Here is a 13,991-nt window from a genome sequence, read left to right as displayed (position 1 = left end):
GCATCAGGGTCTTTTCCTGTGAGACAGTTCTTCACATTAGGGGGCCAAAGGATTGGACTTTCAGCTTCAGCATCAGTCCTTCCAGTGAATATTCAGGGTTGATTTCCTTTAGGATGGACTGATTGGATCGCCTTGCAGTCCAAGGGACTCCCAAGAGTCTTCTCCAACACCACAATTCAAAATCATCAATTCTTCGGCACTCAGCTTTCTTTATAGTCCAACTCTCACATTCATACATGACTAATGGAAAAACCATAGCTTTGTCGGCAAAGTAATGTCTCTGTTTTTTAATATGCTGTCTAGGTTGGTCATAACCTTTCTTCCAAGGAACAAACGTTTTTTAATTTCATGGCTGCAATCACCATCTGCAGTGATTTTGGAGCCCCCCAAAATAAAGTCTGTCACTGTTTCCATTATTTCCCCATCTCTTTGCCATGAAGTGATGGGACCGGATGTCATGATCTTAGTTTTCTGAATGTTGAGCTTTAAGCCAACTTTTTCACTCTCCTCTTTCACTTTCATCAAGAGGCTCTTTAGTTCTTCTTCGCTTTCTGCCATAAGGGTGGTGTCATCTGTGTATCTGAGGTTATTGATATTTCTCCTGGCAATCTTGATTCCAGCTTGTGCTTCATCTAGTCTAGCATTTTGCTTGGTGTACTCTGCATATAAGTTAAATAAGCAGGGTGACAATATACAGCCTTGACGTACCCCTTTCCCAATTTTGAACCGGTTTGTGGTTCCATGTCCCGTTCTAACTATTGCTTTTTGATCTGCATACAGATTTCTCAGGAGGCAGGTAAGGTAGTCTAGTATTCCCATCTCTTTAAGAATTTTCCACAGTTCCTTGTGATCGACACAGTCAAAGTCTTTGGTGTAGTCAATAAAGCAGAAGTAGATGTTTTTCTGGAACTCTCTTGCTTTCTCGATGATCCAACGGATGTTGGCAATTTGATCTCTGGTTCCTCTGCCTGTTCTAAATCCAGCTTGAACATCTGGAAGTTCATGGTTCACATACTGTTGAAGCCTGGCTTGGAGAATTTTGAGCATTATTTTGCTAGCGTGTGAGATGAGTGCAATTGTGCGGTAGTTTGAGCATTCTTTCAGTTCAGTTCAGTCTCTCAGTCGTTTCCAGCTCTTTGTGACCCCATGGACTGCAGCACACCAGGCCTCCCTGTCCATCACCAGCTCCTGGAGTTTACTCAAACTCATGTGCATTGAGTTGGTGATGCCGTCCAACCATCTCATCCTCTGTCGTCCCCTTCTCTTCCTTCCTTCAATCTTTCCCAGCATCGGGGCCTTTTCCAGTGGGTCAGTTCTTCCCATCAGGTGGCCAAAATATTGGAGTTTCAGCTTCAGCATCAGTCCTTCCATTGAATATTCAGGGTTGATTTCCTTTAGGATGGACTTGTTTGATCTCCTTGCAGTCCAAGGGACTCTCAAGAGTCTTCTCCAACACCACAGTTCAAAAGCATCAATTCTTTGGCTCTCAGGTTTCTTTATGGTTCAACCCTCACATCCATACATGACTACTGAAAAACCATAGCTTTGACTAGATGGACCTTTCTTGGCAAAGTGATGTCTCTGCTTTTTAATATTCTGTCTAGTTTGGTCATAGCTTTTCTTCCAAGGAGAAAGCATCTTTAATTTCATGGCTGCAGTCACCATCCGCAGTGATTTTGGAGACCAAGAAAATAAAATCTTACACTGTTTCCATTTTTTCCCCTTCTATTTGCCATGAAGTGATGAGACCAGATGCCATAATCTTAGTTTTTTGAATGCTGATTTTAAGCCAGCTTTTTCACTCTTCTCTTTCACCTTCATCAAGAGGCTCTTTAGTTCCTCATCGCTTTCTGCCATTAGAGTGGTATCATCTGCGTATCTGAGGTTATTGATATTTCTCTCAGCAATCTTGATTCCAGCTTGTGCTTCATCCAGGCCAGCATTTCACTTGATGAACCCTGCATGTAAGTTAAATAAGTAGAGTGACAATACACACCTTGAAGTACTCCTTTCCCAATTTGGAATCGGTCCGTTGTTCCTTGTTCAGTTCTAACTGTTGCTTCTTGATCTGTATACAGATTTCTCAGGAGGCAGGTAAGGTGGTCTGGTATTCCCATGTCTTTAAGAATTTTTGATCTTTGGTTCCTCTTTGATTTTTGATCTCTGGTTCCTCTGCCTTTTCTAAATCCAGCTTGTACATCTGAAATTTCTTAGTTCACGTACTGTTGAGGCCTAGCCTGAAGGATTTTGAGCATGCCCATGTCCAAGGGCAAAGGAGAAGCCACAGCAAGGTGGTAGGAGGGGCTCAATTGAGTTTAAAATCAAACCCCACACCCACCAGAGTTGCTTTGAGTGCACAAACAAAACGTTGTGTGCACCAAAACCCAGGAAAAGGAGCAGTGCACCCCACAAGAGACTGATTCAGACCTGCCTGTAACTATTTTGCCTTTAAGTAATGTGTATTCACTTTTGAGATCTCTGGTTACTTTGGTTAAGGAGTAAGTATTATCCAAGTCCCTTTGTCAGTTGATCAGGTTTAATTAACCATGACTTTGAAGTCTTTTGTCATTTACAGATACTTTTGTACTTTGATGCTGTAAAGAATGGGCTTCATTACCAAGGAGATTCACAGGAAGTCTGGGGAAGCAGTTGCAGCAGTTCCATATCAAAATGATGACTGTATGAGGATTCCAGCCCATACAGATTAAAACAAGGAGCTCTCTCCTGCCCCTGGGGCCCCTAGACCAGGTATCTTGAGACTTTTGCTCCCTGACAGGCAGGGTAGATGCTCCATTCAGCCTTAGAGCAATTACAGAAGGTAGAGCTTCACCACTCTGCTTCCCATAAGAATATGGGAATAAAATCTGATGGGAGGGGGGAATGAAACAGAACAAAATGGGGCAGGGCACAATCTTTGAAAGAATGACACAACCCAAGGACATTACATAGGCTGAACATAAGCAAATAGATCCAGAATGGGGGACTAGTTAATTTCCACTAGATCTAGAGCCTCAATATACACTCTGTAACATATCAGCAAGCTAAGTGATACACTCCCAAGAGGGTGGAGGCCTGATTAAACGTAAAGAAACTTTTAGAAATATGTGTTTTAGGATCTCTCCAGATATTCTGCAGCTTAAAAGTTAAAATTGTGGTAACAGGTGATAAAAGTGTTTTGTACAGGGTCAGTCAGGATTGACTAAGGTTTAAAACAAGTTTAATTGAGTAAATGAAACTTTAAGCTGATGTAAAGCATACATTTGTCTTTTCTCTCTCTTAAAACAAATTTTCTGAAGATGCCAAACTGCCTTTTGATAACAGTTCAAGTTTATTTAATCTGTATTTGTCTTCAAAATCTTCTATTTCCGCTTTGGCTAAGTTTCACAGTGACCTTTGGTCCAGTTATATTTTAAAATGTTACTTCGTGCTCCTTTGACAAGGCTTCCAAAATCAAATTATAATAAAGTTCCTTTGACCTCCAGCTTTTGGGGTGCTTCAAAGGTGCCCCTGAGGAACCCCAAATGGAGTTATTATACTAATCAGGTTCATTTGGTATGTTAAACTACAAGGGAATTTTTGTCAAATGAATAACACACTTATTAGTTATATAGAACTGAGTAAACTGGTAAATATTGTTGTAATTTTTATGGTCTCTATCTCAAAGGATTACTGGTTTAAATTTGTGTTTTCTAGGTGTAAGAAAAAGAAAACTTCTCCTTCAATTAATTATGACTTGCAGTAAATAGTTTGGTAGATTATGCCTTTTGGAACATCTATCTTTTTCTTTCTACCTGGTTGATCTTGCCAGTAACATATGTGTGTGCTTAGTTGCTCAGTCATATCTGACTTTTTGTGACCCCATGGACTGCAGCATGCCAGGCTCCTCTGTCCATGGGGATTCTTTAGGCTAGAATTCTGGACTGGGTTGCCATGCACTCCTCCAGGGGATCTTCCTGACCCCGGGATCAAATCCAGGTCTCCCGCATTGCAGGTGGATTCTTTACTAACTGAGCCACCAGGGAAGCCAGTCACATATGCTTGTCTCAATGATTAAGCCATGCATAAGTGTGCATGGCCAGTACAACGAAACTGCAGATAGCTCATTAAGTCAGTTATGGCTCCTCTGGTCTCTCGATTATTATAACTGGACTACAACTACTTATACTAATCATTAGTTAAATCTGATTTTGTTTTCAAATCATGCTTTGTGTCTCCATGCTGCACTGTCATTGTCTGCGTTACTTATATCCTGTCTAATTTGTAAGATTGTTGTTCTTATAGTAACCAATGTGTAAATCGGGCCTCCAACAAAACTTCTATGACTAAACATTTTTGAGGAAATAATTGTAATAGTATTATTCTAGGTATGGGAAGAAGCAACAAGGGAAAATGTCTCCTGGATTATAGTTAGAAAGAATCTAGAGAATTTGGATTAAAAATTTTAATTATTGAAGGGACTTGGTCCAAAATTTAACACCTGGAGTGACATGTCAATAATTTTTCGATTGAACTGGGATGAGCCTCCCTGTGGCATGGGACAAATGTTGGTCATAAAATGTTTCCCAATAATGGTCATTCATGACCAAGAGGGGAAGACTTGAGAAATGAGATCAGCAATTGCAGCCCTTCAATGTGAGCCAGTGAGCCCTGAGAAAGGGGAATGTCTGCCACATGGCAGTCATTAGACTGCAGCCACTCCTACCACTTCCTATGGTGAACCTTGAGGAAATCCTGAGAACGCACGATTACAGGCCCCAGTTAGCTAAGGTATATAAAATATGATTTAATGAGCTCTGACTCTTGCATCTTCCCATGCATGAAAGTGAAAGTCGCTCAGTAGTGTCCGACTCTTTGTGACCCAATGGACTATACAGTCCAAGGGATTCTCCAGGCCAGAATACTGAAGTGGGTAGCCTTTTCCTTCTCCAGGGGATCTTCCCAACCCAGGGATCGAACTGGGGTCTCCTGCATTGCAGGTGGATTCCTTACCAGCTGAGCCACCAGAGAAGCCCCTTCCTAAGCACAGAAAAGCACTAATTTTTTCATCTTGAGATGCTGCCTCTTATGTTTGAAGTTCAATATTCCTAAGTCTACTGGTGTAAAGTAGAGACTTTTCCAAGAGGAACAAAGGAAGACAAGTCTCAACATTTAAAAACACCAGCACCAATGGCAGGTACTCCCAGGAAGATCCATCTGACAAGCAAAATGGCCCCCCTTCTCCCACAAGATTGTGGGATGGACACTGAGATGGGGGAATTGTAACCACAAAGGGTTAATTTTAAATTTACACTGCATCTGCTACTGTGACTTTAACCCTTTTTTATTATTATAAACATACATAATGTCTTGCCTCAGGGACACAACCTGAGCAGCCCACCTGTGAAGGACTGTGGTGGTGATGGTGGTTTAGTGGCTAGGTCATTTCCGACTCTTGCGACCCCATGGACTGTAGCACGTCAGGCTCCTCTCTCCATGAGATTCTCCAGGCAAGAATATTGGAGTGGGTTGCCATTTCCTTCTCCAGGGGATCTTCCCAACCCAGGAATCAAACTCAGGTCTCCTGCATTGGAGGCAGATTCTCTCCCAACTGAGCTATAAGGGAAGCCCCATGAAGGACTGTAAGGAAGTGAAATTAACACATTCCCCTGCCTGAGGTTTGCCATTCTAGGGGACATTTGCAAGGAATGAATAGTCTTTTTACTCTGTTTCCTCACCTCCGCCCATCTCTGATCCATAAAAGAACCTCGCAACCAGGCCCCGATAAGATGGTTACTTTGAGGTGCTAGCCGCCCATCTCTCTGTCAGTTGGCTCCCCCATTAAAGTCTCTTCCTTGCCTCAACACCTCATCTCTCAGACTCATTGGCCTGTCATGCAGAGAGCAGAGAGAGCTTGGACTCAGTAACAGGTTCTTTACCACCAGCACCACCTGGGAAGCCCCTTGAATGCCATACCATTTCCCAAACCTTTTATGGTCTGTCTCACTTTTGTATTTTTGAGCTGCTCCCCCTGCTCACCTCTCTCTTGTTTCACCTAGTTAACCAAATTCTGTAGATTCTTCAAGCCTCAGATCAAATATCACTAGAAAGAAACATTCCCTGACACTGTTTTTCTAGAGTCTGTCCCTATGTGCTCTTAGCAGTTACGTTAACATAGTTACAAGAAGTAGATTCCTTATTAACTTCCCTTCTTGCCTGTTGGCTTCACAAGAACAGAGTCCCTAGGACAGTAGTAATGAAAACTAAGCATTTTAAATAAATTAATTAATGAAAGTTTTTACTTGACATTTCAAAGGCAGAAATGCTATGGTGGAGCAGGAATAAGATAGTATTAATTCAACAATACTTTTTTGAGTATTTACTCCTTCCTTAGAGTCTGACAAAGTGAAGATGAATAAGATACAAGCTTTGCCTTCAGGAAGTTAATGGTCCAGAAGGAAATGAGATGAAGAGCAGGGCTCTAGCAGGGACAGATCCAAACTCAGTAAAGAAGCATATAGTGCTTCACAAGGACTAATAATTCTTAAATGGAGCAAAAGAGACTAGAACAACTCACTGGTGGACTGTTTTTTTTTTTCCAACCTTTATTCCACTCTTCTTTTAAAAATATTTCCAGACTACACATATTTGAAAAGAAAAAACATTTCCTAAAAGCAATCACTACCAGGAAGCCAAAAGCAATTTGAAATAAAATGTATTAACTGCTCTGAGATTCATTACCAAAGAGTCAAGGGTTGAAGTAGGAAAGGCTGGAGAAAGGGAAAAAAGGGAAGGAAGAAAAGATAAGGAAGAGAAGATGAAAGAGATATTCAGTAACAAACCACCAGAATCTGTTATTTGGCATCATTTGGTCCCCAAAACACAAAGCCCAGGTACTTGATCTGATTCTTGTACTTTTCTGATGATTGTGATAGTCAGGTCCAAGTTAGAGAATAACTAGAGAGGCTAGATTCACCTTTTTCTAGGAAGAGTATAGTTTGAAGGACCACTAGCTAGGTGGCACAGTGGTAAAGAATCCACCTACTAATGCAAGAGATACAGGAGACACGGGTTCTATCCCTGGGTCCAGAAGATCCCCTGGAGGAGGAAGTGGCAACCTACCCCAGTTTTCTTGCCTGGACAATTCCATGGACAGGGGTGCCTGGTAGGCTACAGTCCATGGGGTCACAAAGAGTCACACACAAGTGAGCACACACAAGCACACACAATTTGAAGGAAGACATTCCTTCACTTGAGTAGTAATCCTTAGTCTGAGTTAAATAATCCTTAACATGTACTTTGTTGCAGTGGAAAAAAAAAAAAGTGGTAAAGTGTTAGTTGCCCAGTCATGTTCGACTCTTTCCAATCCCATGGACTGTAGCCCACCAGGTTCCTCTGTCCATGGAATTCTCCAGGCAAGAACACTGGAGCAGGTAGCCAATCCCTTCTCCAGGGGATCTTCCTGACCTGGGGACTAAACCAAGGACCCTGGATTGCAGGCAAATTCTTTACCGTCTGAGCCACCAGGGAAGCCAGCTCTGACTCCATGTTGGAAATGTTTCTTTGACTTGCCTTCCATTGCTTTTGTTATCACAGTCATACATAGTGGCCAACCTTAGAGAATCCTGACCCTCTGTCTGAATGTTAAAAACAAGTTAAAGTTCTCCTGTTCAGGACCCTGACCACCTGTGGATGGCAGGAAGGAAGCCATTAACACATACCCTGCCCAAGGCTTATCATTCTAGGAGACATTTGCAAGATCAGTGGTCTTTTCACTTTGTTTCCTCACCTCCCTCCACCTCCGTTCTATAAACGAACCTGGCATCCAGACCCCAACAAGATGGTTATTTTGAGATATTAGTCTGCCATCTTGTCGGTCAGCTGGCTCTCTGAATAAAGTCGTATTCCTTGCCTCATCACCTTGTCCCTGATTCATCGGCCTGTCATGTGGTGAGCAGAGCAAGCTTAGACTCGGTAACGCTTTCTCAAAACTCTTGAAATGGCCCCCAATTTTGACCCTCTACCTAGTTATATTTTCATTCAAATTATGTTTTGCAACAAAATTTATTCTCACAAAAATTTACTTCTCTCTGATTTCCACCTTAAAGTGCTTATTGTCTCAAAATTACATTGAGAAAAGTTTTCTATTTCTTCCTGGTTCTGTTGCTCAACTTTTTAACCTTTTAAATTCAATTTTGGTAAACTCAAAATTGCATTTTTTAATCCATCTTGTGAAGGATTAACTCACTGAAAGCCAAGAGCAGTGTTGACATTGGTGTGGTGGCTAGATTTCTGTCTAATGTAAAAATTTTAAGAACTGTATTTGCTTCTCTTTTCTAAATAACATGACTGAAATCACAGTGCATGCACGCTCAGTCACTCAATCATGCCCAACTCTTTGTGACCCTATGGACTATAGTCAACCAGGCTCCTCTGTCCATGGAATTTTCCAAGCAAGAATACTGGAGTGGGTTGTCATTTCCTTTTCCAGGGAATCTTCCTGACCCAGGGGTCAAACCCTGGTCTCTTGCATTGGCAGGCAGGTTATTTACCACCAAGTCATGTGGGAAGCTCAAAATCATAGTATATATATGTTAAATATGAATAATCTGCAAGTCACATTGAGAATCCCACAATATCTGACGTGTGAAAGAATCTTGCTATCTCTCCATAGTCAAGGATGGGGATCACCAAAAGCTTTCTTGCTTCTAACTATGATTCAATCTCCTGGCTTCAGAAGGTCTGATTCAAAAGACAGGATGCACATATCAGAGTCTAAGCAGTTTCTGTCTCGGGTCAATATTCAATTTACTGGCTGATGATGGTTGCTTGTAGACTCTGACTTTCTGGTTTCTGGGCCCTACCTGCGAAGAAGCTTGGACCTATAGCACATGCTTGCTCCTCGTTATCTTTCTTAACTCCCCTAGGTTTGATTCATGGCTTGATTGAAACTGAAGTTCTGCCATAGTTTTGTGCATATCTGGTATCCCAATACCGGGGTCTTTCAGGTACCCATCTCTCAAGCTGACTATACTTTGTCATGACACTCTCTCTAGGCAAGAAGTAAAATGTCTTTGACTGACAGAGCATGCCTGGTGGTTTAAAATAAATGCTTGCATGGGCAGTCCTTTCTCTGCTTCTACCCCTTCCATGTCTTTCTCTGACTAGTTTGCTTGGTTATCACTGCCATCTCCATCTCTATGGCTGCTCAAATATCTTTCTGCTTCAATGGAGTCAGAATTGAGCTTCTAAGTCTAATGACTTTCATCTAAATTATTTAGTCCTTGTCTTTTACTTTTTCCTGCATTTTCTGAGAGGGAGAAGCACCACATATGGCTGAGATGATCCATAGACTCTGTATCAGTGTAGTGATTAAGAGCATGAGTTCTCCAAGGTTTGAATCCCTGCTTTATCTCTTACTAGGTGGTATGAATTAGGGAAAGTTATTTCATCTCTCCCATCTCCAGTTTCTCATATGTAAAAACAAGGATAATAATTGTACCTACCATATATGCATAGTACCTGGCAAATAATGAGTGCTTAGTAATTATCAATAACATTATATTAACCTGGCATTACTCCCATTCTTCATACACCAAATAGAGTCAGTTGACCAAATTCTTCTGTGCCAAGCTAGGAGTCAATTAGATATAATGAGCTTGTACAAATGACCATATTCTAGAATTAGAGGAGCTTAACTGACACTCATTATGTTAAATTGGGGACAGACACTGGATGGGATTAAGGGGAGTTTCCTTGGTGAGCCTTTGCTCCAAATATGTGCCATAGAGGCTGGTAACTCTGTAACCAAATAAGTAGAAGCAAAACTGCTCAGATGTTGAGAGACAGTCCTCCAAGGAACCAGGTTATTATGAAGATTTCTCTCTGAGCAGAGAATCCCAATGCCTTAGAATATCATGGAATAGATGGCTAGGATGAAAGTGTCCATGTAAATACTTACATCTACTATTAGTTTGAATACTTGAGAAGAAAGTATCTGTATTGGTCCTGGGTTTCCTTGAGGCCCCAGCCATTCATGTGAATGACAAGTTTTTAGAACAGACATAGTCTGTGGCACATGTACCTCTTGGTGGGTATAGGTAGTATCGTTCAGAGGTCTTTCACCTCTGAATCTGCCCACACTGCTGAGATTTGGCATGTTCTTTCCAAAGACATTGTAAACCTTACATTTCTCTTGGTTCTCAGGACACTTGGACACTATCATTGTTTAGAACAGAGTTCTATGCTATATGCATTACCTCTGCTTCCAAATGACTCATCTTCATACTAAGACTGCATAAAGAGATGCAACTTTTCTGAAAGATCAGGCTCCTATGTACATAATTCACTCTACTAAAGGGCCACAGGTCAAACTTTTTTGAAGTTAGATGAAACACACATAAAAGAGCCAAAACACTTCTGCCACCAAACTCAGCAGATCACTGTGGCAGCTATGGAGGTGTACCATTCAAGTTCTCCATTCAAGCCAGAACCTGCGGTACAGCTGCAGAGAGTGCAGTGATCTGACAGCCTCCAGCTATAGCACTTTCAGGATTCAACTCACTTTTCAAAAGGAGAACACAGTTCCTGGGCAGACCCTAGGCAATGATTAGTAAAGTCCTGGCCATTTCTGCCAAACACAGAATTCCTCTAACAGTAAATCCTTGCTCCAGAGCTCTCTGTTAGATGGACTGAGACTTTGCCATATGTTGTTGTTCAGTCTCTCAATCATGTCCAACTCTTTGTGACCCCGTGGACTGCAACATGCCAAGTTTCCCTGTCCTTCACTATCTCCCGGAGTTTGCCCAAACTCATGTCCACTGAGTCAGTGATGCCATCCAACCATCTCATCCTCTGTTGTCCCCTTCTCCTCCTGCCTTCAATCTTCCTAGAATCAGGGTCTTTTCCAATGAGTCAGCTCTTCACATCATGTAGCCAAAGTATTGGAGCTTCAGCTTCAGCATCAGTCTTTCCAATGAATATTCAGGGTTGATTTTCTTTAGGATTGACTGGTTTGATCTCCTTGCTGTCCAAGGGACTCAAAATCTTCTCCAGCACCACAGGTTGAAGGCATCAATTCTTCTGTGCTCAACCTTTTTAATTTATGCATTGAGATATGAGACTCTTCCAGCCCAGTCATGCTTCAGTCACCTTTTATTTTTCACAGATGCTCCCCTCTTGCACTCCTACCTCTCTGATACAGCTTCTGCGCGTAGAGGACTCTTAACAATTCCATCCTCCACTTGTGATGTAAGCAATTTCTCAGGGAATGATGTATTTATTCAATCTACCCCTACCTCCAACCTGCTACACAAACACACACATCACTAACCAGGGTGCTACAAAAAGAAAAATAATGAAAAAGCTGCAAAAATTAGTTGATTACTATACTCAGCCTTGCAGAAGGAAATGGCAACCCACTCCAGTAATCTTGCCTGGAAAATCCCAAGGACAGAGGAACCTGACGGGCTAAAGTCCATGGTGTCACAAAGAGTCAGACACAACAGAGTGGCTAAACAACTATACTCAGCCAATTCACCATAAGAAAGGGATAAGTACTTCCTCCCATCCCCAAATTATTCAAACATTTTTGATAGGCCAGATGGTCCACGAAGTAAAATCTCCAGGGAGCCTATAATCAAGTCAGGGTACACAAAAGCAATAAATAGAAGACAGCATTCTTCCTGAGGCGTGGACTCTTTGTATACAGTGTCATGCTTACTTTGCTATGTAATTCCTCAGGCTTTCCCAGAAAAATCCTAAGGGATATCAAGAACCAGCTCTTCGTTGTCTGTCAGGACAATATCTTGGCCTTTTCCATTATATTGATATTAGGTGAAGTGGACTAGGCAGTTACAAGCTCTACTGCAGTCTTTCTAGAATGACCACCTAGATGCAAAATCAGAAAAAATAAAATGTGAAAATGTGTAATCGACCTGGAAGAGTGGGATCTCTGAGTCATATCATCTTGTCTGACGGATTGCTGAGGACTTCGCAATGGTGTCCTCAATCACAAATGGGGCCCTCCCACCATATGAAGAATCCAGAAACTCTTTGTGCTTACTATTTTACTCCTCACGTTGTTCATACCCCACAATCTTATTAAAAAACAGCTCCCAGTTCAGGAAAAAAGGGGAACTTCTAAGTCTAAATGAACCCAGATACTCATGCCATCTATAGCCGGTATAAAGTGGCCATATGACAAAATACCGTATTGGGACATAAACCTACTTATTTTCCTTTTCCGTGCTTCATTGAATTGTACCTGAGAACTTCTCCTTCCCCAGCCAAGATGCTAGACATGAATCACCCATGGCTTTAGGGGATGTTGTCAGAATGTAACCAGAGAATAAAGGTATCAAAATCTTGGCTCTAGAGTCTTTCAAAAGCCAGAGGTTAGGTGTAAGACAAAGAAGATTTGGGAGTATTTGTAACCTACTTTTCTTGTCCTGCCCCAGATTCCACAGACTAGAGAGAAAAGAAAGGGGGGAGCACAGGGAAAGAAGTGGAGTCAGAAGGGAAGGAATATGAAACTTGACAGAAGAAAAAACCATGAGTGGCCACCCATAAGGACATGTGCCAAGGAGCCCATTGCTCACTGATCAACTGTCCAGCAGAAACAATGGCTGGCTACAACCATTCAGCAGCCCAGACTCTCTTGAATTCCTGGGCACCTGGACAAGGTGGGATAATAAAGAACCATCCTGAGGTGTCTCATGGAATAACTGTTGAAATACTCGTTGCTATAAGGTTTACTCTTTTTTTTTTCTTGGAAGATAATTGCTTTACAGTACTGTGTAGGTTTCTGTCATATATCAACATGACTCAGCTGCAGGTATACATATGTCCCCTCCATCCTGAACCCCCTCCCATCTGCCTCCTCATTCCACCACTCTAGGTTGTCACAGAGCAACGGATTGAGTTCCCTGAGTCACATAGCAAATTTCCACTTGCTATCTATTTTACATATGGTAATGTGCATGTTTCCATGCTATTCTCTCAATTTGTCCCACCCTCTCTTTCCCCCACTGTGTCCATAATCTGTTCTCTATGTCTGCGTCTTCATTGCTACCCTGGAAACAGGTTCATCAGTACCATCTTTCTAGATTCCAATGCTTGAAATACAATATTTTTCTTTTGCTTTATTAGTTCACTCTGTGTAATAGGCTCTAGGTTCACCTACCTCGGGCTTCCCTGATAGCTCAGTTGGTAAAGAATCTGCCTGCAATGCAGGAGACCCAGGTTCGATACCTGGGTTGGAAAGATCCGCTGGAGAAGGGAAGAGCTACCCACTCCAGTATTCTTGGGCTTCCCTTGTGGCTCAGCTGGTAAAGAACCCACCTGCAATGCAGGATATCTGGGTTTTATCCCTGGGTTGGGAAGATCCCCTGGAGAAGGGAAGAGCTACCCACTCCAGTATTCTGGCCTGGAGAATTCCATGGACTGTATAGTCCATGGCGTCACAAAGAGTCGGACATGACTGAGCAACTTTCACTTTCACCCATCTCATTAGGACTGAGTCAGATGCATTCTTTTTATAGCTGAGTAATATTCCATTGTATACATGTACCACCATTTCTGTATCCATTTATCTGTCGATGGACATCTAAGCTGCTTCCGTGTCCTAGCTATTGTAAAAAGTGCTGCAACGAACACTGGGGTACATGCATCTCTTTTAATTGTGGTTTTCTCAGGGTATATGCACAGTAGTGGGATTGTTGGGTCATATGGTAGTTTTATTCCTAGTTATTTACGTAATCTCCATACTGTTCTCCATAGTGGCTGTATCAATTTACATCCCTACCAATAATGCAACAGTCTTCTCTTTTCTACATATCCTCTCCAGCATTTATTACTCTTGATCTCAAGTTGTTATTACTATGGAGGCAAGTACCACCAGTTGATCCACTGGAATTATTGATATGTCAGAGTTAGTTAGAAACCATACTCCTTTCATTCCTGGTACTGAATCCTGGTAGAACAACATGAATCCATCTGATACAGAATGCGACCAA

The sequence above is a fragment of the Giraffa tippelskirchi genome, chromosome X (assembly GCF_054371585.1).
Source record: "Giraffa tippelskirchi isolate mGirTip1 chromosome X, T2T-mGirTip1v1.2.pri, whole genome shotgun sequence".
In the NCBI taxonomy this organism is placed as follows: Eukaryota; Metazoa; Chordata; class Mammalia; order Artiodactyla; family Giraffidae; genus Giraffa; species Giraffa tippelskirchi.
Note: the sequence above shows the minus strand (reverse complement) of the source record.